The following is a 24,114-nucleotide window of genomic DNA, read 5'->3' as shown; positions in this document are numbered from 1 at the left end:
ATGATAGGATCGCTGAAGACAAATGGGTGCATAAGCAAATGTGGTGAAGAAAACTGATGGTGCCCGGCTATCAAAAGAGATAATGTCTGGGGTCTTAAAGGCTTGAAGGTGAACAAGCGGCCATCTAGTTCAGAAGCAAAAAAGCCCACATGGAAGAAGCACATCGGCCAGTGCGATCACGAGGTGCCAAAGGGACCAAGTATAAGGCATCATGCAAAAAAAAAAAAAAAAAAGATATATATGTGTGTATGGTGTGTATGTGTACATATATATGTATGTGTGTATATATGTATGTATATATATATATACACACACCATATTGAATGAAGGCATATTGAATGAAGGGGAAGTGCAGAGTGGAGACCCAAGGCCCAAGTGTCGGCCAATGGAGATCCCCTCATAGAGGGGTTTAGGAGAGGAGATGGGTTAATTAGGGTGCGAGGTAGTACCGATGAAGAACACAGCTTCCCCCAGATCCTGATGCTTCCTCCCCCAAACTACCATGAACCGAATTCTACCTTGCAGGGCTGGATAGGGCAGAGGTTGTACACTGGTACATATGAGGGCTGGAGGCACAGGGAATCCAGGGTGGATGATAGCTTTGAGAATGATTGGGGCAGGGAATGTATGGATGTGCTTTATACAATTGATGTATGTATATGTATGGATCGTGATAAGAGTTGTATGAGTCCCTAATAAAATGTAAAAAAAGAAAAGAGAAAAAAAAGAAAATGATTAGGGCAAAGAATGTACAGATGTGCTTTATACAATTGATGTGTGTATATGTATGGACTGTGATAAGAGTTGTATGAGCCCCTAATAAATTGTTAAAAAAAAAAACTGGTGGAGAGAGGAAGCGAAGGCTGATCTACAAAAGGACACACCCAGCAAATCCATGGAAAGTTACTGTTAGTCCACAACTGCCCTGCATCTAGTTGAAGGATGAGGACCAAGTAAGCCAAGGGCAAGTCACTGCAGAAAGAGCGATTGAGAGTCAACATCTGGTAACTTTCTACAACTCAAGCGCACTGCCCCAGCTCTGGGCCTAGCTCTCCCCAACGACTTTAGGGAGAGGGCTTGGGTATGCCCAGGGGCACGCTGGCCGAGGCCTGCCACATAGTCCCTTGGTTGCAGGAGTCTGTCCCTCTCAGAACACTGTTGGAGCTGGATGGGGACCCACCCCACCCTGGTATGGCCTCACATTGACTGATAACATCTTTTCAGAGACTCTTTTCCAAAACAAGTACATACAGGTTGCAGGGTTAGGAATTCAACCCATCATCCACTCCCCCTCCGGCCCCTCCGACCCATGGTCTTGGTCAGCTCACCAAAAGGTCAGCTGCTTGAGCCCGGCAGCTGCTTCTGGGAGAGATGAGGCCATCTTCCCTGTAACGATGTGCAGCATTAGGAGCCCTGTACAGGGAGGGTTTCCCTATATTAGAATCGACTCAATAGCAATGGCTTTGGGTGATCACAATCCAATCCATCAGAACCACCAACAGTGGTGGCGTAAGGAACACAAGGCTATTGCCCTGAGCAGGCTCCTCTCAGCGAGCTGACAAGGCACGCAGAACAGCCTTGGGGTTCCAGACTGAGCTCTGGAACGGGCCCACCAGGGCCCTGAATGACACCTCCCAAAGTGACTTGCACAAAAAAGGCACACAGAAGGAAAACCAATATCCTAGACGACCTAAGAAAGTGAGCACTAGCAGTATGCTAATTAACAACAGAACCGGAGAGGCACTCAGCATCAGGTACAGTTAAAACACCAGACAGTAGCAATATACAAGGTGGGCGGAGACTGAAGTTGCAATATTCTCAGATCTTGATATTACTTGGGAAGAGGCTCAAAATAGAATTTTTAGCCTTTGTCAGGAATTCATAATGAAAATCAGTTTCATTCAAATGGAAATGATCGAATGTGACAGGTTTTTCGTAGGTTGAGAGGTATTCAGTACAACCCGCACTGACTTACCGTCTAGGTTGTTTAATAGCATCAAGTATTGAAAGAGACAAGATCCAAACCTAGGCAGTGAAAGGAGTGAGCAAGCACTGGGAAAGTGCAGTGAAGTCAAACACACAGGGAGGGAGAGATGACAGAACCAAGTTGCACAGACTATTAGAAATCCTGAAACACAAGGATGGGCCGCTGGGAGAGAAGAAAGAGATGGAAGCGCCACAAGCAAATTCCACCCCCTGTGGGAGTCAGAAAGCCCTGCCTGTCTCTTGCAGAGCAGCTGGCAGGTCTGAACTGCTGAACATGCAGTTAGCAGTCAGCCTGCACAACCCACTGCACCATCAGGACTCCTTAGAGCAGGCTGGTGGCATTACTTTTATATAGGATAAGAAAGCATCCTAAAGGGCAAAGTAGGATAAGTATAAAATAAAACCAAACAAAGCCTAATTAATGCTGATGAAGAGTGGGATCCTAATAGTCATATACTACCCATAAATTAATTAAAAACGGACACATTACCTGAAGCGGACGCATTCAGACTTACTCCCATGAAAGATACATTGTGGTGATGGAAACAGGACAGAAGATTAAAACGGCATAATGAATACACCTACTTTGGACACATATGAGGGGGTGCCCCCCAAAACCCGGAATTGTGTTGGGCGGAGCTGAACTTTCATAGTACCCATTTTGAGCAACTTGCTCTTAGTACACCCAGTGGTATCACTGGGGAAGGTTCTCTCTGATCAGAGTGAATTCTTTCATAAAAGCAGTTTCACTTGAAACTTGTTTTTTTGTATGTGTGATGGCCAATTTAAGAGAACAGCGTGCAGTGGTGAAATTTTGTTTCCTACAATGGAAAAACGCTGCAGAAACTCTTGTGTTGTTGAACACAGCTTACAGGGATGGCGCTATGGGAAAAACTAAGGTGTACAAATGATTTTCTTGTTTCAAAAAGGTAAAAGGGCGATTGATGACAAACCTCATTTTGCACAGCCATCAACTTCTCGAACAGATGAAAATGCTGACTTGAAGTGCATTTGGAGTTCGTTCCACCAGGTAGACTGCTAATCAAGCTTTCTATTTAGAGGTTCTGAAAAGATTTCATAACAGTATGCGACAGTTTTTTTGCCACCACGACAAAGCACCTGCTCACACAGCTATCTCGGTGCGCCAGTTTTTGGCAAAAAATCCAGCATGCCTCTCTTGCCCCCCCCCCCACCTGACTCACCTACCCGTGCTCAGTGTGACTTCTTTGTTTCCTCAAATAAAGAGGGACATGAAAGGACAGCAATTTGCGGATGCAGAAGAGGCGAAGAAAAAACAACAACAACCAGGGAGTTACTGTCAGCCATCCAAAGATGAGTTTGAAAAATGTATCCAAGAATGGAATCACAGATTTGACAGATGTATTAAGTGCAATGGAGAGTACTTTGAAGGTGATAAGGTTGTTTTGTAAAAATATTTAAATACATAGCTTTGAATTTTTTTGGGGGGGGGGGGCCCAAGATCCCTTCCTATGTAACCAGGAGCCCAGTGGTCAAAAAGACAAGCTCTTGTCTGGTGGCCTCGGGACACTATGAGTGACTGGCTAGGCCCGGGCAAGAAGGAACCTGGGAGGGGAACCCAGTAACACCAGGCTACTGCATTCTCTGATCACAGCACAGCCAAGTAGAAGGCAACCTGAACATTTCCAAAAACCTGAAAGTATGAAAATTTGCTCCTTAAAATAAATAAATAGATAAATGAATGAATGAAGGAATAAATAAATAAAAGCAAGTATCAAAGTAGGAATCTGAAAATATTTCAAGCTGAAGGATGAAGCTGTTATGTACCAAACTCCTGGGACGCAGTCAGAGTGTTTCTGGGAGGGCAAGCTTCTAGCCTCAAGCCACCACACCAGTGAAAAGGAACTATGCTGAAGCAATAAGTCCATCCTCCTCCTCCTGGAATTAGAAAAACAATAGCATATGCCTACAGAAGTAAGGGAGCTCAAGAAGAGAAGGTCGTGGAGTCCAACCACTCAATAGAGAGGAGAAACAACCTCCAGCTGGGTCTTTCACAAGCCCACAGAGACCTCAGCCAGAGTGGTCGGAGAAAGAGAAGGTCTACACAGGGACCCAACTGCAGACACAACAGGGTGCTAGAAGCCATGTGAGAATTCTATTCAGAAAGTATGACAAAAAACCAAACAATTGGGGCAGATGAAATGGGTAAATTCTAGGAAAATAAGTGACCCAAATTGAGTCAATTACAAGTAGAAAAATTTGAATAACCAATGCTCTTCATCCCAGAAAACCAACTAACCAACCAACCAACCTAAAAATCCTCAAAAAGAGACAGCTCAGAATGTTGGTGAACAAGCCTGACTCAGCAACTAAGGGGACACTTGGATCCCCAGCGCAGAGCTGTGTGGGAGAAGGGACTCAGAAGGGGAAGCACCAAACCTTCGCAGGAGACAAGACTCCAAAGGTGTCAAAGTAACATAGGAATGGCCGGTTGAGTTCACTTCTGTGATACAGAAGTGGTGGTAACTTGTGGCAGTAATCCCAGCTCGCTTACTCCCCTCACTGCCATCAAGATCCATGCTGACTCACAGGGACTCCTCGATGGGATTCTGTGACTGAAAGCCCTGCCTTTCTCCCATAGAGCCACTGCTGGTTTCCAACAGCCGATCATTCAGATAGAAAGCAGTCCAACTGTAACCACTACACAGAGCACCTACAGTAATCCCAGAGGGGAGGGAAAGGATCGAGTATTCCTGGATACTAGAATGACATGGCAGGGCAGACTCTACCAGGAAGCTCCCCCAGCCCAGACACACATTAGGATCACAAGGAAGGCTAGCGGGCATCTGGCTTCAGTGTCCAGGACCGTCCCACCAGGGAGCAAGGCAAGGAGGCTCTGCCTGCACAGCAGTTGTTCAGAGAAGATTCAGAATGCTTGATGGCACACTGAAACCCAACCCATACCTTCAAAGTAACCATGTCCTACATGACAGCCACAAACTATTAGAAGCGTACAAAACTCAGATGCTTAGAAATCAATGGAATACATGGTTTACGGAGACTCTGACCAGAAGCTTTAGCAACATGTCAGAGACCTATCTATATAAATGAGAAATGCCCTGCTCACCTGCTGAAACAATCATAGAAGTTGCAACTCTCCCTAATTAGACCAAAAATTTTATGTAAATGCAACCCCATTTCCAAAAGCTGTGCATGTTGGCAGCTTTGTTTTCATGGTGGAACTTTAGCAGCTGATTGCAGAAAGGTGACTCAGAAAGCCAGAGGGGGAAGGACACCCACAGCCCCACCCCCACCCCAAGGAGCTGCTAATGAAAAGGTCGGCAGGTAGAGCCCACTCACCACTGAGGGAGAAGGGGCTTGGAAACCCTGTGGGCAGCAGGTTCTAGTGCTTCCCGGACCCACTGGGAGAAGTGACCCTGTCACCTAGGCCAAAGGTGACCCTGGAGGGGCTGTACGTCTACAGGAGCAGAAGCGAGCTTCTTCCCTCAGCCTGCTCACAAGGCCTACTTGGGCCTAGGAGAGAAGACCTCTAGAACAGGAAAGGCTGGGAGGACACCCACCCGCTGGCCTTAGCCAGCAGTGAGAGCCATCAACTTTCAGCCACTAGGCCATGTGTTTACATACTGAGAGGCAGCTTGTATGGCTCAGTTGTTTAGTTACTGATGAGACAGGACTAGAGAGCATCTCCAGAGTGGTGGGAGCCGTGGCTGTCCCTGGGGAATGGCCCTGCCATACCTAAAAGGCTGCCACCAAGCTGGAGCCTCTTACCTGTCCCCCTGCCCCCACGGCCCCAGTACACCACTGGCCGGTTCAAGCAGAAGGTGAGACGCTCTCATCCCTCCGTGTGAAGTCGTACTATGACAGCCATTTCGACCTGCCAGGTTGTACAGACAAGGGAGCCCTGCTGGCAGTGGTTAGCCTCTCCGTGGGGTTTCCCACTCCGTTCAGAGCAACAATCTCCGAAACCCACAGGGGCAGTTCTACCCTGGCCTATAGGGTCTCTAAGTCGCTATCAACTCGATGGCACTGAGTTTGGATACTGAAATAAAGCACTGGTGACTGGAAGACAGCTGCACCCAGGAAGAAAGGTTGGGAGATCTGCTATGGCCGAAGCTCCAGTGGGCAGTGACTATCCTGCGCCTCACTTCAGGGAGGTGACAAGAGGAGGAGTTTCATTAATGGAGAACTATGAGGCTCCTTTCTCACTCTTGTCACTTGTCCCCACCATTGGTTTCCCTCAGACCCTCAGGCTCCCTGCCACCCCCGCCCCCACCCCATTGCCGGTGCCTTGGCCCCTGGCTAATTTTGTCAGTTTCGATTTTTTCAGGAAGTGACTGAAAGGGTAGCAGGATTCTTTTCCGTGACACTTAACTCCAGAGTGTGTCACTGAGCGGGAGAGGAGGCTGCATGTAGACCCAGGCTGCCGGACACCTGGACTCGGCTTCCTGCTCACACACCTGGAGTCCCGTTGGCTCAAGAGCCCAGGCACTCAGGGTTCACGGCTTGCAGGTGTAACTTTCAGGGTTTTTGAAGGTTGTCAAAGAGTTTAAGTACAACACCTGCACAAGAGGAGAGACTGGCCCCTAGGAAGTCCCCACCAGAATGAGCCCTGTTTACTCAGGGACTGTGTTTACACGCATGACTTTGCCTTGTCCAGGCTTTAGGACGAGCGTAGGGCCAGTCAGGTTACTGGATCGTGCCAGAGACGGGAGATTGCAATCAAAGCCGTGCGGGCCAGCCTGTGGGCACCGACACCTGAATGTGGCCAGACAGGCAGTTATGGCAGACTGAGGCCTTGGAGGAGAGAGGGAAGTTGCCCCCCAGGGGTCCAAGGCTATCCCCTTTCCAGGGGGGCAGACAACACATCTCCCTCCCTCAGAGCAGTGGGGGAGAAGTCTGAACCCCAACCCGGCAGTTAGAGGCCAGCACTTCACCTTGGCATTCTGCCCCCATTCTCCCGCGGGCAGTTCTAACTGCTAGGAAGCACACAATGATTGTGAGTGACACCAGGGTCCCTTACATGATGAACGCTCAATGAGACAATATTATCAATCATTCTATGCTGGCTTTATTTTTAAATAAGATTTTAGCTTTTTTGAGGCAAACAAAATACACTGTTGGAACCATTCTCACTTGTTTCGTTTACTTTCAGGTCTTGTGGCTGGTTGGGCGCTGTGGATCGGGCTCCCAGCCCTGCAGCAGCCACTGGTCCATGCACCTTGTCCAGGGCCTTCCTCAGTTTCACTGCCCCTCTCCTTTACCAAGCACGATGTCCTTCTCCAGGGACTGGTCTCTTCTGACACGGCCAAAGTATGTGAGATGAAGTCTTGCCATTCTAGCCTCTTTAGGAGCACTCTTGGCTGTACTTCTTCCAAGATAGACTTGTTTGTTCTTCTGGCTGTCCATAGTACCTTCACTATTGTTTGGCACAATTCAAATGTATCAAGTCTTCTGGCTTGGGTCAGGCACACCAGTCCTCAAAGTGACCTCCCTGCTCTTTATCTCACAACTTACAGAGGTCATGTGCAGCATATTTGCCCAGTGCAATGCACATTCTATGATTCCTTAACTGCTGCTTCCATGAAGGTTGACAGGAGATCCCCGACAACTCCGACTGTTTCTGTTTCCCAGGTGTCATCGATGCAGCTGTGAGGTTGTGTGTGTTCTCTACACGGAACTGCAGCCTCGGACTCTTATCATCAAGTGCTTCTCCACTGCCCTCTCCCTCCAGTGGAGGGGACATGCTTGGCAGCATGGGTTCAGCATCTACAGAGCTGGTCTCAGGTTCCAAAGACACTTGGAGGGGAGCCTCCCAGAAGTGGACTCCACCCTTGGAGAGGCCAAGCCTGCCTACAGGGAAGCAGCAGCGCCATGCCACCTGGGGAGTCCCCAGAGGTCTCCAAGCCTCATATTCTCCAGAAACTATTTGAAGGCACTCACCCCTACTTTGAAAGGAGATGCACCCCTTGCCCATGTGTAGGCGAGTACATCCCCCGCCCCACCCCCGTAACGGTGTTTCTGGGAAGAGCAGGTGGCACGTGCAAGCTGGATTCAAAGGGGCACAGGGCATGGGGCAGAGGGAGGGCACTCTCTTCAGCTCCACCTCTAATGTCAAGAAAAAGTTCCGTTTGGTCAGGGTAACACTTGATGCTGCAGGAGTTTTTACTTGCCACAACAGATGGCAAAGAATCCCACTGGTGATAGTGGGCTCTGCCATGGACAGAGAGCACACTAAGGCAGGGCTGAAAAACAGAATGTGAAAGCTTCATCTTAGGCCCAATCTTACCCAAACAGTTGTCGATGGCTTTTCTACAAAGGGGCACCCAGTCAGAGAATCTGCCAGTTCCCCAGGACCTCCCCTCTGTGCTCCAGGATGGCTCCCGGGCGACACAGGGCACTTCACACCTTCCCAACGTGGTCTGCCTCCACAGTGTGTAGAGCAAGAGACCATGTGCCAACTTCAGTAATAGCCTCCCTTACCCGGTGTTTGGATTTGTGGATTCACTGGAAGAGGAGCCCTGGTATTGAAGAAGCCAAGCCCTGGGCTGCTAACCTCAAGGTCAGCAGTTCACAATCGCCAGGCACTCCAAGGTAGAAAGACGAGGCTTTCGATTTCTGTGAAGAGTGCCAGTCTCGGAAACCCACAGGGGCAGCTCCACCACTTCCTTATCCTCTGAGGGTTGCTTTGAGCTGGGATCACCACCGTGGCACAGAGTTTCAGTTTTTGAGATCCACTGGAAGTGCTTAATGACAAAGTTGTCCCCCAGGAAAGTGATACCACGACACTGCACTAATGCAAAGACCCCATTTCTGGCATCCCATGTGAGGCACTGGCACCCTGGGCTCAGCCACAGTGCCAGCCTGCAGCGCTGGAAGGAACTGGGAGTGAAGGAAGAAGGGAAACCAAGGAAGGAAGCTGAGCTCACAAAGACGCTACACTCACAGCTTTGTATCCTGAACATAGAGCCCTGCACTGGGCCTTGCCCCTGTACCTTGGATCAGAGTCTGGAGGGGGCTCAGTCGGCAGAAGCCCACCACCTGGAATACACTTAGCATTTCTGTACAGGCATGTTCTCAATGCTCCCGGGAAAGCCCAGCATCACGGAAACCAAGTGATGTCCAATGGGTGGCCAGGCCTCAGAGCAGTGCAGGGGAGCAAGCAGTCTTCAAGCATGAGGTGGACACAGGAGCCCTAGTGGTTATGAGTTGGGCTGAAATTCACAAGGTCAGCAGTTCAAAACTACCAGGTACTACTTGGGAGAAAAACAGGGCTTTCTACTCCCATAGAGTTACAACTCAAAGGGGAAGTTCGACCCAGTCCAACAGACTGGCTGTGAGTTGTCATTGACTTGATGGCAGTGAGATTTTGCTGAGGACAAAAGTAAATGAGAGGCCCCCAGACACACACAGGCAGAAGAGAAGAGAAGAGAGAATCCATTTCCAAATGAGATAAGCTATGGGAGCCAGATTCACAACCCATGCTTTGGGGCAACCAAATTACATCCAAAGCAACCAACGAAACAAACATGGCAAATCACCCCAATTCCTCATCAATTTGCGGGTAGCTCAAAGTTTGATCTCTTTTTCTTTAAAAACTATGTAAATGATGGTGTTATAGAGTAATATGATAGGGCTTCAAAAAGTTAGGGGGGAAATGGACTGAAAAGATCACAGAATGTCCCACAAACTTCCGGAAGCCCCGTTTGACAGTGGTGACACCGGGGAGCCCAGGGAGCATCCACGGCTGGCATTCTTGGCTGTGACTACAAGGGTCGAGGCCTGGCATTCTAAACAACTCCTTTGTTCCATTTGAACCACTGCCTCGTGGTCTTCGTATGAGTGCAGTAACATGCTCTACAATTCCCATTCTTCTCACGGTAATCCACAGCTCATGAGGATCCACACATTCGAATGCTTTTGTATAGTCAATAAAATACAAGTAAACCATTTTCTAGCATTTTCTGCTTGCAGCCACGACCCATCTGATGTCACCAATATATTCTTTTTCACATCCTCTCCCGAATCAGGCTTGAATTCCTGGTAGCTGCTGGTTGATGTACTGCTGCAACCATTTCTGAATTACAGCCAGCACAATTTTATTTGCGTACAGTAATCGTGACATTCAATAATTTCCACATTCTATTGGGTCACCTTTCTTTTGAATGAGCACAAATATGAATCACTTCCCGTCAGTCAGCCGGGTAACTGTCTTCCAAATATTGGGGCACAGACCAGTGAGTGCTTCCAGTGCTGCGGCAGCTTGCTGGGACATTCTAATCATGAGTCCATCAGTCCCCAGACTCGTTTTCTGCTAAAGCCTTTGAGCACAGGTTGAGTAACTCATGTCCTTAATCCTGTGCTACCTCTTGAAACTGCTGAACGGTCTCCTGTGACACCGAGGTTGGCACCTTCTTTCTTTGCTGTCTTTTTGGTGTCTTGACTTCAGATGGTCTTGCGGTTGTCCTACAGTTCCTCTGCCCTTACTACAGACGCAAATACAAACGAGGGGAAACACCCATGAATTGTCACCTTTGGAAGTTGCTATCTCCAACACCTTCTAAACTTAGGAAGAACAATCTGTTTCTCTCTCTCTCCAGTAAAAACTGTATTTCAAGATAGTCAAAGTTGCAAGGAAAACTTTCTTTGTGTAAAAATGCCAACGAGCAGACGCACGCCTATCAAAGGCAACCCCCTGGCAGGTTTTCGAGGCTGTAAAGTCTTCACATGAAGAGGCAGTTTCGCCTTTTACCCAGAGTCATAGTGCATCTGTACCGCCCACCTTGTGGTTAGTAGTCCAATACTCATTTGACAAATTCTTCATTTTGTAACGGCCAATTGGGGTAGGATGGTCTCTAGCCCCACCTCCGCCTCAGTACCCAGGTCCCAGCCCTGGCACCTTAGAGCAGGTATTCGTGGCCTCCCACAGGAACAGACCTTGTGAATAGTTAGGTTGAATTGAGGGCTTTTGAGACGGGTGATGCTGTGCAGCTCCAGGGTGAGAATGACATGTTCTTGTGAGAGGGATGCCAAGGGGCTGACCAGGAGAGAAAAAGCCATGCGGCCTTGGAAATAGCGACAGTAAAGCCTTGTTCCAAGAAGGAGAGTACTCTGGACCAGGGAGTGGAGCTGGCCTGGGCTCAGAAGGCCCCCAGCAACGCAAGCACAGACTTGCTGATCACGGTCTCTCACCACATCAAAGACTGTGCTTTAGCAAGGGCTGAGCCCTATCTGTCTCTGCTCCAACCACATCGCACCTGCCTAGGAGCCAAAGCCTCTCTTTACATTCACAATCCCTGCCAAGAACAGAGAACCCAGAAATCAAGGTAAGCACAGGCTGCTTGTGATTGCTTACTCGTGCTGAAGATGAGTGGATGGGCACAAGTAAACCCACGCTTATCAGTTGCCGGGGGCCTCCAGAAGCTGGGGAAGGCGATGGGTCCTCCCCGGAACCTCTAGGACCTTCCTCTGCCAGGGCCATTGGATGTTTGCACACCGTCCTCGGTGGGCGAAAGGGTTTCTCTTTGATATAGCAGATGACATTAACTGGTACTCATGATTTTCCAGCTTTAGAGGGCCCTCAGCCAGACGTTCCCCAGCCCTGCTAACACAGCGACTTCTGCCCATTGAAACCGACTTCAGACTTCTTATCTGAAGAGAAGAGGAGAGGGGGGAGGGAAGGAGAAGAAAGGCATGTTGTTTCAGGCTAGCACATTTGTGTTCATTTGTTACAGCAAGGACTGTAAACTAAGATGCCGATGAAACCAGACAAAACCACCATCAAATCAGCAGTGAAACCTTCAGACCAAGCTTGTCAAGGATGGAAGGGGGCTGCTCATAGCCTCAGACATGCGGTTTGAAGCCCACATGTACAGGACCCATGCTGCTACGTGGAGAGGGCAACCTGCAGATCATTGTTGGCACTGGGTGATGGGCACAGAAGAGAGCATTCTGCCCTTCCAATCCGAGGAAAAGCCTTTCTAAAAATATGTTGTTACAAGGAAAGGAGCAAGAGCCCTACTGATCAGAATTTCCAAGATGCTCCCAAAGTTGTGTCAGAGGGCAAACCAAAGTGGCCACTGTGCCAAACAAGACCGAGGACAGAGGACACAGGGGTTTAATATCTGCACCCAGATGAAGGGGAGCCCAGGGGAATGGAGGAAAGACATTAAAAACCAAATAGAGCAGGTGAAATGGAAACCACCACCAAAAGACCAAAAATGTCTGACCAAACCCATCAAAACTCACCCGAGAAGAAGGAGCCATTAAAGAGCCCTGGGAAGAGAAGGGCAAAGCACAAGGGATGCTCCATCACCCCTGCCCCTGCAGAATCAAGCTAAACATGGCACCAACGGTACCTCCTGGCAGCTCCCAAGGAAAGACAGTCGCCTCCCCCAAGGGGCTTGACAAATTATTTATGTATCTTTCTGGCATTAATTGGGTTTAAAGCCAATTAAGGGGCCAATATCTGTAGCCAAGGGGGCCAGTGGGATGTCATCTGTCTACAGCCACAGCCAATTGGGGCCCCCCATGCAGCTGGGACTAGAGTCACCCAGAACACCCGGCAGGTACCCAGTGGAAGGGATGGCTCCCCAGAGGGAAGTCAGGGGCTGTTGGTCTCCCACAAGCAATGAGTGGATGCTACAAACAAAAGCGAGAGTGACTACAAGCCACCCGACATTCAGCATAAAACGAAGCACTAGCCCAACCAGGCTGGAACTGAACTAAGAGAGTACACGCCAGGACCACACGGGGCTTGGTCCAGGAAGGCGGTGACACCTCGGAGGGAGGAAACATGCACCTCTCACAATGACAGATCCCCAGCAAGTCAACAATGCCATCAAGTCAGTGCTGACTCAGAGTGACCCCTGTGGGTCTCTGAGACTGTAACACTTTATGGGAGTAAGAAAGCTTGGTCATTCTCTTGATGAGCTGCTGGTGGTTTTGAACTGCCGACCGTGCGGATCACAATCCAATGCATAACCATTACATCACCAGAGTTCCATCAGAGGTAGGAAAAAAGTTGGTCACTTCAAAAATGCCCCAGAGACTGGCCAACTCTTACCTCTGTTCCTTGTGTCCTGTGGAATGTACACACAACAGGCACGCCACAAGACTCTCAACAGAACAAGAGCGAAACACACCATGTTTCTCATCCACTAGCCCCATCTTGAAGGAAGCGGCCAGGCTCTGTGTGCAAAGGTTTTCTCTTTTGCTCTCACCTCTAGTGCAGTTTGGAATTTTTCCCTTCCATACCACTGGATCAGAAAACACTGGGAGAGAAAAGAGGTGATTCCCAATGCCAACACAACCCATGACATTCTGAGGACTTAGTCCACCCAGAGAGGAAGCAGCCTAGTGTTCGTTTCCACACCACCACACATCCACGGGTGGTGGGCACGTGTAAGACCTACAGGATGGAGATGACATCACGTCTCCAGGGGAAAGAAGCAAAGACCTCAGTTCTCACCAAGTCTCCCCCAGTGCTCCCCGAGAAAACCCATGTATCAGTGCGAGTAGGCTGAAGCCTGCCCCTCCCAGATACTAAGCCATCTCCAAAGCTAGCAAATGCCACCTTCTTGGCAGTGCTATTGTGAGGGTTGGTGTCACTCAGTATGTAAACTCTTGATGTCAACACCCCTACCCCACCCCCAGACCTCTTCCTAGCAGACCTAGAATCCTTAGTAATGCTTTATCAATTTTAATCTTAGAATGGTCTGTGATGTAGTTATGTTATTTAAATATAGCACTTCTTGTTAGGCGCCATCAAGTCACTCTGACTCACAGTAACCCTGTACACAACACAACCAATACATTGCCCAGCCCTGCGTCATCCTCACGACCGTTCTTATATTAGAGAACTCAGCCCACTGCTGCAGCCACTGAATCAGTCCGTCTTGTCAAGGACCTACCTCTTTTTCACTGCCCCCCTACATTATCAAGCATGATGTCCTTCTCCAGGGACTGGTCTCCCTGACAACATGTCCGAAGTACGTGAATGAAGTCTCACTATCCTTGCCGCTAAGGAGCATTCTGGCTGTACTTCTTCCAAGACACGTTTTTTTCTTCTGGCTGTCCATGGTACTTTCTTTTTCTTTTTTGGATCCATTCAATAATCGCCACCAGCACCATGATTCAAATGTCCTGTCTTCCTTCTTCAATGTCCAACTTTCATACCCACATGAAACCCCTGGAAATACCCTGGCTTGGGTCACACACACCTCAGTCTCAAAGTAACAGTCTTGCTTTTCAACACTTTAAAGAGGTCTTGGGCAGCAGAGCTACCCAATGCAATGTCTGTTTTAATCTCGACTGTTGGTTCTGTGGGCATTAATTGGAGACTCAAGCAAGACAAAGTCCTTGACAACTATAATCTTTTCTCCATTTATCATGCTGCCCTTGGTCCAGTAGTGAGGATGCTGTCTTCTTTCCACGGAGCTGTAGTCCACACTGAAGGCTGCAGCCTTTGATCTGCATCAGCAAGGGCTTCAAGTCCTCCTCACTTTGAGGAAGCAAGGTTGTGACAGCTGCGGTTCGTAACCCTTCCTCCAAATCCTGATGCCGCATTCTTCTTCACGTAGTCCAGCTTCTTTGATGGTTTGCTCAGCAGATTCAACAGTCTGGTGAGAGAATACAACCCTGACACCCACCTTTCCTGATCTTAAACTGTGCAGTACTCCTGTTTCTTTTTATGACCTTGTGCTTTCTTCACGGATGACGATCTTTTTGGCATAGCGACTGCGTTTCCTTTCCATCATCATCTTCTGATGCTTCCTGCAACTTGAGGTTTGAGTTTTTATTAGTTCTTTTAATTTACGATACTAGGAGCATGTTCTTCCTATAGTATTTTAGATTATATGAATAATAAGCAACATTATTTTGTACAATCTTCCCACACTGAATTACACTTTTGTTAAGTTACCAACAACTAAGCAGAAGCCGCTTTTTGTTTTTTCTTCTCATCTTTTAATTAATACTTCATTTTAAAACAGTTGCTGATACAGGTTCACCAATACTAATTAACATGATATCACAGGTACAGACAGCAACTGGCAGTGTTTTGGTATGATTGGCATATGGGTACATGTAAGTGGGACTTTTTAATGAAAATAAAGTATTTCTGGTGCAACAGTGCTGTCCCTCCTGGCAGTGTTTCTGGTGTGCACTCTGTAACCCTAGCTAATTTCAGATGGAGCCAAGAAGAGACTTTCCAGCTGATGCCGTCCCTGTACTGTCCGGCGCCATGTCCTACTTCAGGAGCCAGAATGCTAGTGGGCAGACACCGTTGTCTTTCCCTTCCATGCCCTGCATCCTTTCTGAAGCCCCGGTATATGTGAGGTGACGGAATACAAGTTTCAGAAGTGTCACAGGAGGACAGCTTCAGGCAGTCCTCCTGTTTCCATCACACGGTATGGCTGGACATTTCAAGAATGAGGCTGCTTTCACATTTTACTCTCATCTGTCACGACCCACCCACCATGGCCCTGAGCAGAAGAGCCATCAGTGGCAGTGGGGTACCTTCCAGTTCTTCAGGTCCCAAGGTAGATGAGACAGTGTGTGATTAAGGCTGTCAATTCAGCCAGGCCATTCGACTCTGAGATGCGTGTTCTTGGGAATGGGGCTGTTTTGGCAAAGCGCTCTCAGAATCTTTCATCTAACTGGTTATCAAAGTTCATCCATTTAAAAACCACCAGGCGATCGCAGGGAAGCTATGCACACACACTTCCCACATGACTTCAGGTCCACACAGGGACCATCCCTACGCCCCTGAGGGTGACAGGAGTCCTGTGGGGAGAGCGTCCAGATTGGGTGACAACTCGCTGGACACTGCATTCAGATAGCATTTCTCTCTCCCACACTGATGTAAACTGATGATACACATCACCTAATTTCCTGTTAATCAGAAAAAGGGAACGTGTAACTCAGAAACGCTGTTTGCTGAACAACACACACCTCTGCTGCAGGAATGAGTGCCCGGTGCCAGGCTGGTCCCCACAAGCAGCAAACCTTACAAGACCATATAATGCAGGGGTTCTCAACCTTACTAATGCCATGACCCTTTAATACAGTTCCTCATGTTGTGGTGACCCCCAAACCATAAATTTATTTTCGTTACTACTCCATAACTGTAATTTTGCTACTGTTATGCATCGGACGACTCCTGTGAAAGGGTCATTTGACCCCCAAAGGGGTCACAACCCACAAGTTGAGAACCGCTGATCTAATGACAAGACCTACCCAGAGCCCAGAATTGCCGAGCCCCTTCACACACTGCAGTGGCTCCTGCTTCACCACCCCAAGACCCCTCCCAGGGATGTGATGATTCTTCATCATTATTCTTATTGGGCACCTTGTGGTGAAAGGCAGACAGGATCACTCCAGCCAGACTTTTTTTTACAAGTTAGAGGGCTGTCCGTGTACAAGCAGGTAGGCACTGAGTCCCCTGAGGGCGGGTGGGCCACCTTCCAGCACAGCCCCACCCCTTACACCTAACGGCACCCTCCGGAGCCGCAGTCCCACCCTGCACCATGCACCCTTTTTCCTTCCTGGGAGCTTGTTCCCCAGGAGAAGGGCACCCTGGCCTGCTCACACCCCAGGCAGCATGCTGCCGCAACCTCTCCCGAGCCTCCCCTGGGCTAGGCACGGTTGCTATGCAAGTCGTTGCTACCTAGGGTCTATCAGAAGAGTGCTCGTCTTCCCTGGAGTTAGGCTGCGATGCCCCTGGGGCACTCAAGACCAGTTCCTTCAGTGAGCAGGTGGGCTAAGCCCCACAATTTCATCCTCGGCCAGTTTGTCCAGACAGCACTCCAGGCATCAATGGTCCTGGCCTGTCTGAAAAGACCACGTGTCTGGTCGGGCTTGAGAATGGCCGGAGTCAAGTTGAGGGGCAGGTGACAGAACAAGGCCAAGCACCAGGGTAGCCTGCCGAAGGGAAGAGGGCAGGAGTCACTGGTCTTCTTGGGGAGGAGCAGGGCCCGAATCGGCCAGGCTGATGCCCAAGTGCCAGTGGCTTGTTAACCAGGCACATATCAGCTGCTAGAGAACAAAGCTTCAAGTCACCCATGGAGGCCACCAGGTCCGCAGGGTGGACATGCAGGTAGCATGCAGCTCCTCCTCAGCCCCACTCCTCCAAGGAGTAGCCTCCCACCCCCAAACACACACAGGGTGCCTACCGTGACCAGGTGACTCTGAGCAAAGGCAAGGTGCCTCCTGCCACCCGCCCCTGCTTGGAGGGCCTTGGGGACCAATCACTAGCCTCCTTACCCTGAAATTACTTTCTGAAAAGCACCCAGGGAGGAATAAACCATCACTGATTGGACCAATGAGCACAACAATACAGCCACCCAGGGACACTGGGCATGTCGGAGCAGCTGCATCTCCTTGCTCACGGCAACGGCCCCAGCCAGCAAGGGCCGCTAGGGCACGAGAAGCTCCGGAGGCCTTCCTCTCGGCCACACTGTGAACCATGGCTCTCCCTGGCTGGAAGGCTGTGCTGCAGGACCACAGTGGAGGTACTGTTCACACCGGGGCCAGGCAGTACTTCGTGTGGGGGTATCCAATGTAGCTTGTTCACTCCGCCCTCTAGATGCAAGCAGTCCCAACTGTGAAACTACACAAAGTCTCCAGACACTGCGGCGGGCAGGGAGGTTGGGGGTGGGTGGGAGAGTGATCTGGGGGTTGGGGTGGGATCACCTTGGGCTGGCAAGGGTGCATTGCAGGGTACAGAAAGCAGTGAGAAACAAGGCTTCTACAGGTGACATCCATCCTTCCTGTGACCTGTGCATCCTGATGACAGACCACAGAACTGGCCGCTTGGAGTGTCTGGGCGGCTCCCACCACTGTAAACAAGTTTGGTGAGCTAGTAGAGGAGGGCAGTACTCCGACAGACCCTCAGCTTCCTAATCTTTAAGGTCAAGAAACACCCAGTCATGACACGCCCCGCTCTCACACTGGGCTCCCAAAGCCTCGCCCTGGCATGCTCACACAAACCTGTGCCTCAGGGCCCACACACCACGCACCCCTCACCAAGGCCAAGGGCGGCCCGGGGTGTTAGGAGGCAGGGAAGGTGCAGATGACTGTGCAGTACTGCCTGTACTCCTCTGGCTGTTGTCAGGCTCATTCTACCTCCCGGGCTAGGGTAAGGTGACCAGATTTTACGTAGGTAAAGCGGGACACCATTGATAAAACTCATATTCTGGCGAAATAGCCACATGGCAGCTGAAAACCGTACATTTCCTTCCCGTTCTCCCGCCATTCCCTAGCTTGCCATGCCTTCTTTCCAAAAGTCAGGACTTTTTAAAAACGCCGCGGGACGTGGGACAAATTGTTAAAGCCCGAGACTGTCCGGCCTAAACGTCTGGTTAACGTAGGCAAGGGGCCCTAGCCTGGCCCCCCACCATGCTGGGTGCCTGGGTCTGTTGCAGGGGCCACAGGCACCCTGGTATGCTGTCTGCTGCTCCCACAGTCTGACAAGGACTGAGAAGCTTCATGAAACACAAATTCCACAAAACTATAAGCACAGGCGCTTCCTGGGAAGCCTCTCCAAGAGCCACTTACTGCCCTGTCTGGGCCTCTGTGACCAGCCCCCACCCCCTGCTGTATCTTTGTCTCTCCACTTGCTACCCTTTGTTTCATTTTAAAATATAACACCTAACCCTAACCTCACTTACACACCGCAAGTCCAAGCCTTCCACAGGGAACCCTGTAGGAGGTGCCATCCACACCCTGCCAAAAAGCAGGGTTCCAATGAGCTGAGCCCCCATTTCTGGCTCCCCAGTTAGGTTCCCACTGAGTATGGTCTTTGGAAGGTGCAACAGTGTGATGGGAAAGTGGAAACATGGTTAGAATGGCACAGAAATGGCGCACACAGCTGGGAAAGGAGTCCAGAGACGAGCTCCGCAGGCAGCACGGTGAGGCCCGCCGCATACATCGGTGGCAAAGTCCCCAGGTGGCTCTTTCACTTTTACAACAGCCATGCCAAGAAAGCCCTGTTCATACGGGGCTGACACCTCTAGAAGCCAAGGGCTACGACTAGGTGAACATGGCAGCCCCAGTGAGCGAAGCCAGGTCCATGCCCACACTGGGCGTATAGCTGGCCTCCTCAGTTGGGCAACAAGAAATCCCTGTGCTGCATTTCCTCACTATGGAACCTGTGAGACTGCAAGCCAGCTCGGCCCAGCTCTACCAACACCGACATTTCTGGGCTCATGACCAGAGCAGCTGTGCCACAGTCCAGCTCCCGTGACAAGCATGACCTGGCCTGTGTGGCCCAGGTTTGTCCTACGCTAACCTGAGGGGGAGGGAAGGGGAGCTGGAGCAGGACCTTCTGGGTGAGACCCTGACAGATCCTCCTCCAAGTAAGAGGCTGGAGTGCCTCGCCCCCACCGCCTCAGTGTGCAGGGAACGGTGAGCGCAGCGGCAGCAGAGAAAATCAAGAGCGTAGTGTCGGTGTGTGTGTGTGTGGGGGGGGGGCGTGTCAACATTTGACTGCCACTGCAGCCGTGGGAGATCAGTACTTTCCCCGACATGCTGCCCTAGAAGCCTGAGACCTCATACATTCTATGAGGGAAAAGACATCCTCACTGCTAGTGCCAGGCATGCCAATAAAAGGGGCTGCGTACAAGGGCACTGCGTTGTCACCAAACTAACAGCCGCATTTCAGGGTGTCAAGCAACGTCCACCAGCATGCCTCCCTTAGAGGGTGGGGCATACTTTAGAGAGCCTTACTGGGACTGGGACAGCAGCAGTCCAGGGACACCACTCTAGACTGATGCTGCAGACTGCGGCCAGTCAACGCCTCCATGTGGACACTGTGGTCACTGTCTGTGTTGTTCATGCCCGATGGCTGGGTGCACTGTGGCACCGGGGAATCGAAGGCCTCCAAACAACGTAGAAATAGAAGTAGCACCTTTGTGGGCGCAGAGCATGGAACCCAGACGTGAGGGTTGGTCAGTGTTGCCATCCCATTTGACTTAAAATGAGCCATCCCAGAGCAGGAAGGAGGGTCACACGATGATCAGAGAGTAGCCAGTAATGGTGCGCAACCTTTGGACTCAGATCCCGCCCACACTGAACTTTGTAGACCCAGGAGAGTGTGTGCAAATGAGAAAACGAGCTGTAACATCAGAGAAGGCGAGGAGAAGCAGAGGCAGCAGAACCTGGAGAGTGGCAGAAGCCAGCATGGTCGACTTCTTGCAGAGCACACTCAGGAAGCTGAGCACCTCCTGGATAGAGGCATGCTGGAGGAGTGGGATACCAGAAACTCGGTGTTGGCGCTAAAGAGCTTTATAACACTTGCTGGAGCAGGGCAGAGGGTAGAGGCTAGAAAACAAGGGGCCACAGGGCCAGAAAAATGCTTGCCTGCAGGCATGGCTGAGAAGAGGTTTTCGGAATTGAAGAACTGTATCCCGGTCATTTCTAAGCCTGAATTGTATCCTGTTACTTCTCCATGCAACCCTTTAACTATGAGTATGGTCTCTGAGTTCTGTATGGCTATTTCAACACACTCGAGAACCAGCAGAGAAGGCAAGAAGGCTGTGGGAGGTGACGGCTGATATCAGAATCCTTAAGATGGTTGGAGGGTAGAGGCAAGTCTAACCTCCACCTTTTAGGGCTCCGTCGTGGGCTGTTGATCTTGTGGAAAGCAGGTCAGACCCTGCCCAACACAAGTTTTACAGAAACATAAAAATGCACTGTGCTTCAGTCCAAAACAAGTTTGAGTGACCAGCTTTTTAGTGTGGGTTCCTCTTGTGTTACTCTGCCACTGCATTCTCGGGGACAGACATTCTGGTGCCTGGCACTGGCCAGCTGCTTTTCCTCTGGTTGGAGCCTCCTTCACAAGGCGATCTTGGCCTTGGTGAGCGCTCAGCTGTGGGTAGTCCTTCTTCAGGGAGCTTGGATCTGCTTCACAGGAGAAGCCACCCCCCCCCACTTCCTCACCCCAATAGCCATGCCAAAGACAAGCACCAATCACCATGGCTCAAGCCCTTTTGGTAAAAAAAAAATTCTGTTACAAGCAGGAAGCACAGATGGGAAATTTATCTGACCCACCAATGGTCACAAGTCATGTCCGTGGGCACAGTGCAACCTTCTGAAATCCAGTCCAAGTTGGAGAGTCTTCTGCAGTACGGACTCAAGGGCGCAAAGCCCTTCACACCATGATCTCAGCCAACTCTACACCTTCTGAGATATCAGCAGCACCCTGGACTCTTAGCAGGTCACTCAGGCACCTCCCAACCATAAATGTCAGGCATCCCTCTTGCATAAACTAGTTTTTCCTCAACAACAGCCAGCCAGTCCTGTATGTCCACAGAAAAATCACTTATCATCCTTTACAACCCAGTCCAAGGCCCACATTCTTTGTGAAAGCCTTCCTACAGGTAATCATTTCACCTCTTTCCTACCTCCAGACACATATTTGCATGTATTTCTGATATTGCCTTTATGACACTGTGATGTCGTTTTTTAAATAAGTAATTATTTCACGGGTGACCACAAGCTGCTTGAGGGAAATGGAGGGAGTCTCTTTTTCATGCCTGCACCCCAGAACCTCAAACAGTGCCTACAGTTTCCAATAAATGTTTCCGGAATTCAACTGTGGGAGAAGACCATGAGACACCTAGAAGCTTAAAATAACAAAACCAAGTAGGGAAAAGGCCACTTCGAGTCAACTCGACCCACTGGTGAGGACAGCCGGCGAGGAAGTGGGAGGGCACGGGCACTAAGCACCACGGCTGTTTCCTACGTGGTGCTCCCACTCCCGTGGCCTTACCAGGTGCGCTGATTCATGAGGTGAGGCATGCCCCTAAAGGAAGTAGTGATAGCTACAGCAAAGTTCAATCCTCCTCGTAAACACTTCAACTGGCTTTCAACCCGGAGCGACATACTCGAGTGTCCTCCAGAGTCTAAAACTCGATAGCCTGCATTTCACACCCAGTGAGCTGGGAATACAGGCAGTGGAAGTCATTCTTAGCCAATCATCTTCTCAACTTGGAAACAAGCACTGCTTCTGAGTATCTGAGTTGTAAAGGTACTTGGTGGTACTCGGGATGCTCGTGTTGCAAACAACACTAGATTTCGTCCAAGGTGCTCACTTCCCTGAACAACCATTAAGCTCCATGAGCCGCAGCCTACCAAGTGTCCTAGGCCATACCCTAAAAGTGACTAGCTCCATTTTCACAGGAGCTTAAGAGAAGTGTCGCCAATGGGGAGGCTGTCTTTAAGAAGATACCATACAAACGTGAAGCCATTTTCTGAGGGCCTGACACACAGAATAAAGCCCCACACAAGTGGTCTTGTCACTAAAAGCTACTCACTCACCGCCACCCCCTCAGAACCACAATGCCTACAGATCTAGTCCTTGGACCACAACCCCAACCCCACCACAGAGTACCAGTCATAATGCCCTCTTGCACTATAAGCACTAAGTTTAATGGAACTCCCAACAGAATTTGTTCCCCTTCAGCTTATACAGGACCCTCTCACTTCTTAAGGCTCCGTGGTGGTGTGGTTATGCATTCAGCTGCGACCTGCATGCTCGGCAGTTCAAAACCACCAGCAACTCTGAGGTAGCAAGACTGGACTGTCTACTCTGGTAGACAGTTACAATCTCAGCATCCACTCACTGGCAGCCAGCGAGCGAGTCTCATTTCCTAAAGCAGGTGGGTGAGGAGATAAGAGCTGTCTAGCCCAGAGGAAGGACCCCTGGCGGCAGAGCAGTTAGGTGCTGCTGTGAAGGTCAGCAGCTGGAAACCACAGTTGCTCCCAGGGAGAAGACATGGCTTTTCTACTCCCGTGGTTGACATTGTGGAAACCCATGCGGACAGTATCGGCCGTGGTCAGTATCCATTTGATGGCGGTGCATTTTGGTTTGAAATAGGAAATAAGGGAGCCCTGATGGCATAGCGAGTTACATATGTGTCTGCTAGCCACAAGGTCAGCAATTAGAGACCACGTGTCGTCCTGTGGAATAAAGAGGTTTTCTACCCGGAAATCCACGGGTCCAGCCTGTCCTACTGGATCGCCATGAGTCGTCGATGGCAGCGGGTTTGAGCCCCGAGCCGGTTTCGGAAGGAGCCAGTTGGGAAAGACACCTAACGGTGCACCAGAGTCAATCAGTTTCGGTTCCTTAGCGGACTCGGAAGCTTGTCACTTCACTTTCAGACGCACGCGTGGTTCGTGCACTGAAACCAGGAGGATCAGGCGGGCATTGGGGTGCCAAGTCCTACGGGAGGAGGGGGAAGGTGCTCCAAGCTGGGACCTCAAGCCCTCGCTCCTGAGTAGATTAAGTCCCAGTCGGACACTTCACTCTCCTAGGCCTGAGCTATGCCGCTGGGGTGGGCTTGAAGGGCGCTCCCCAGATCGCACCTCGTCCCCGGGCCAGAAGGAGAAACTCAAAGGCCAGGGCACACAGGTCGCGTCCGCTCACGACCCCCAGGCGGTAGGCCCCAACTACCGGCTGGTAGCCGGCGCTGGAAGGCCGTGTCCCCGCTGGGACCGGGGCCAAACTCTATGGTCGGCGGCGGCGCGCAAACCCCACGTGACCCGTGGGCGCCAATCGAGGCGAGGCGTCCGTACCATAGAGACGACGGTCGACCAGCCTAGACCAGCCCCGCTCGGCTGCTCTTCTTCCCCTTCCCGGCTCAGCTCCGGCTCTCGCAGCTCGGTGCTGCCGCCATCTTTCAGGAGGAGAGCATCAAGGCGAGGGCTCCCCCTCCCCGGGATGGCTCCACACTCTTACTGCCACTTACCCTCCTCCCGTCCGCCTCTCGCCTCCTCAATGGTCACTTAGCTCCTTCTAAACAAATGTCTTTTCCCCCATCCTCCCTACCACAAGACAGAGAATCACATTACCTGTTCCACTCTTATTAGCGTAAGAGAATCAAGCTCAAAAGGTAGAAACTGTGGCGAAACAGGGACAAGCCGCCATCTTGGTAAAGGAGAAGAGGCTACGCTTGACCTCCCCCCCCCACCCCCAGCCTCTATATGGCCAACCGCCGTGGGAGGGGCATTGCGCCTGCGCACAGGCGGCCGACACCTTCGGGCCCGCGTCTGCGCACTTGGAGGCCGGCGAACTCGCGGGGAGGAAGGACACGAGAGGAAAGCGCTGGCGGGGGCGGAGCGACGTCATGA

General features: G+C 50.6%; 1 protein-coding gene across 1 annotated transcript in view; it reads right to left on the bottom strand.

The window, feature by feature from the left end:
* HDLBP (high density lipoprotein binding protein) overlaps positions 1-23,964 on the bottom strand; it is a 48,529-nt gene extending 24,565 nt beyond the window's left edge. The window contains exon 1 of the mRNA XM_075528942.1: positions 23,836-23,964. The gene's annotated coding sequence lies outside the window, so the exon portion shown is untranslated. The remainder of the gene's footprint in view (positions 1-23,835) is intronic.
* Between the last annotated feature and the right edge of the window lie 150 nt (positions 23,965-24,114).

The sequence above is a fragment of the Tenrec ecaudatus genome, chromosome 13 (genome assembly GCF_050624435.1).
Source record: "Tenrec ecaudatus isolate mTenEca1 chromosome 13, mTenEca1.hap1, whole genome shotgun sequence".
NCBI lineage: Eukaryota > Metazoa > Chordata > Mammalia > Afrosoricida > Tenrecidae > Tenrec > Tenrec ecaudatus.
Note: the sequence above shows the minus strand (reverse complement) of the source record. Positions and strands in the feature narration are given on the sequence as shown.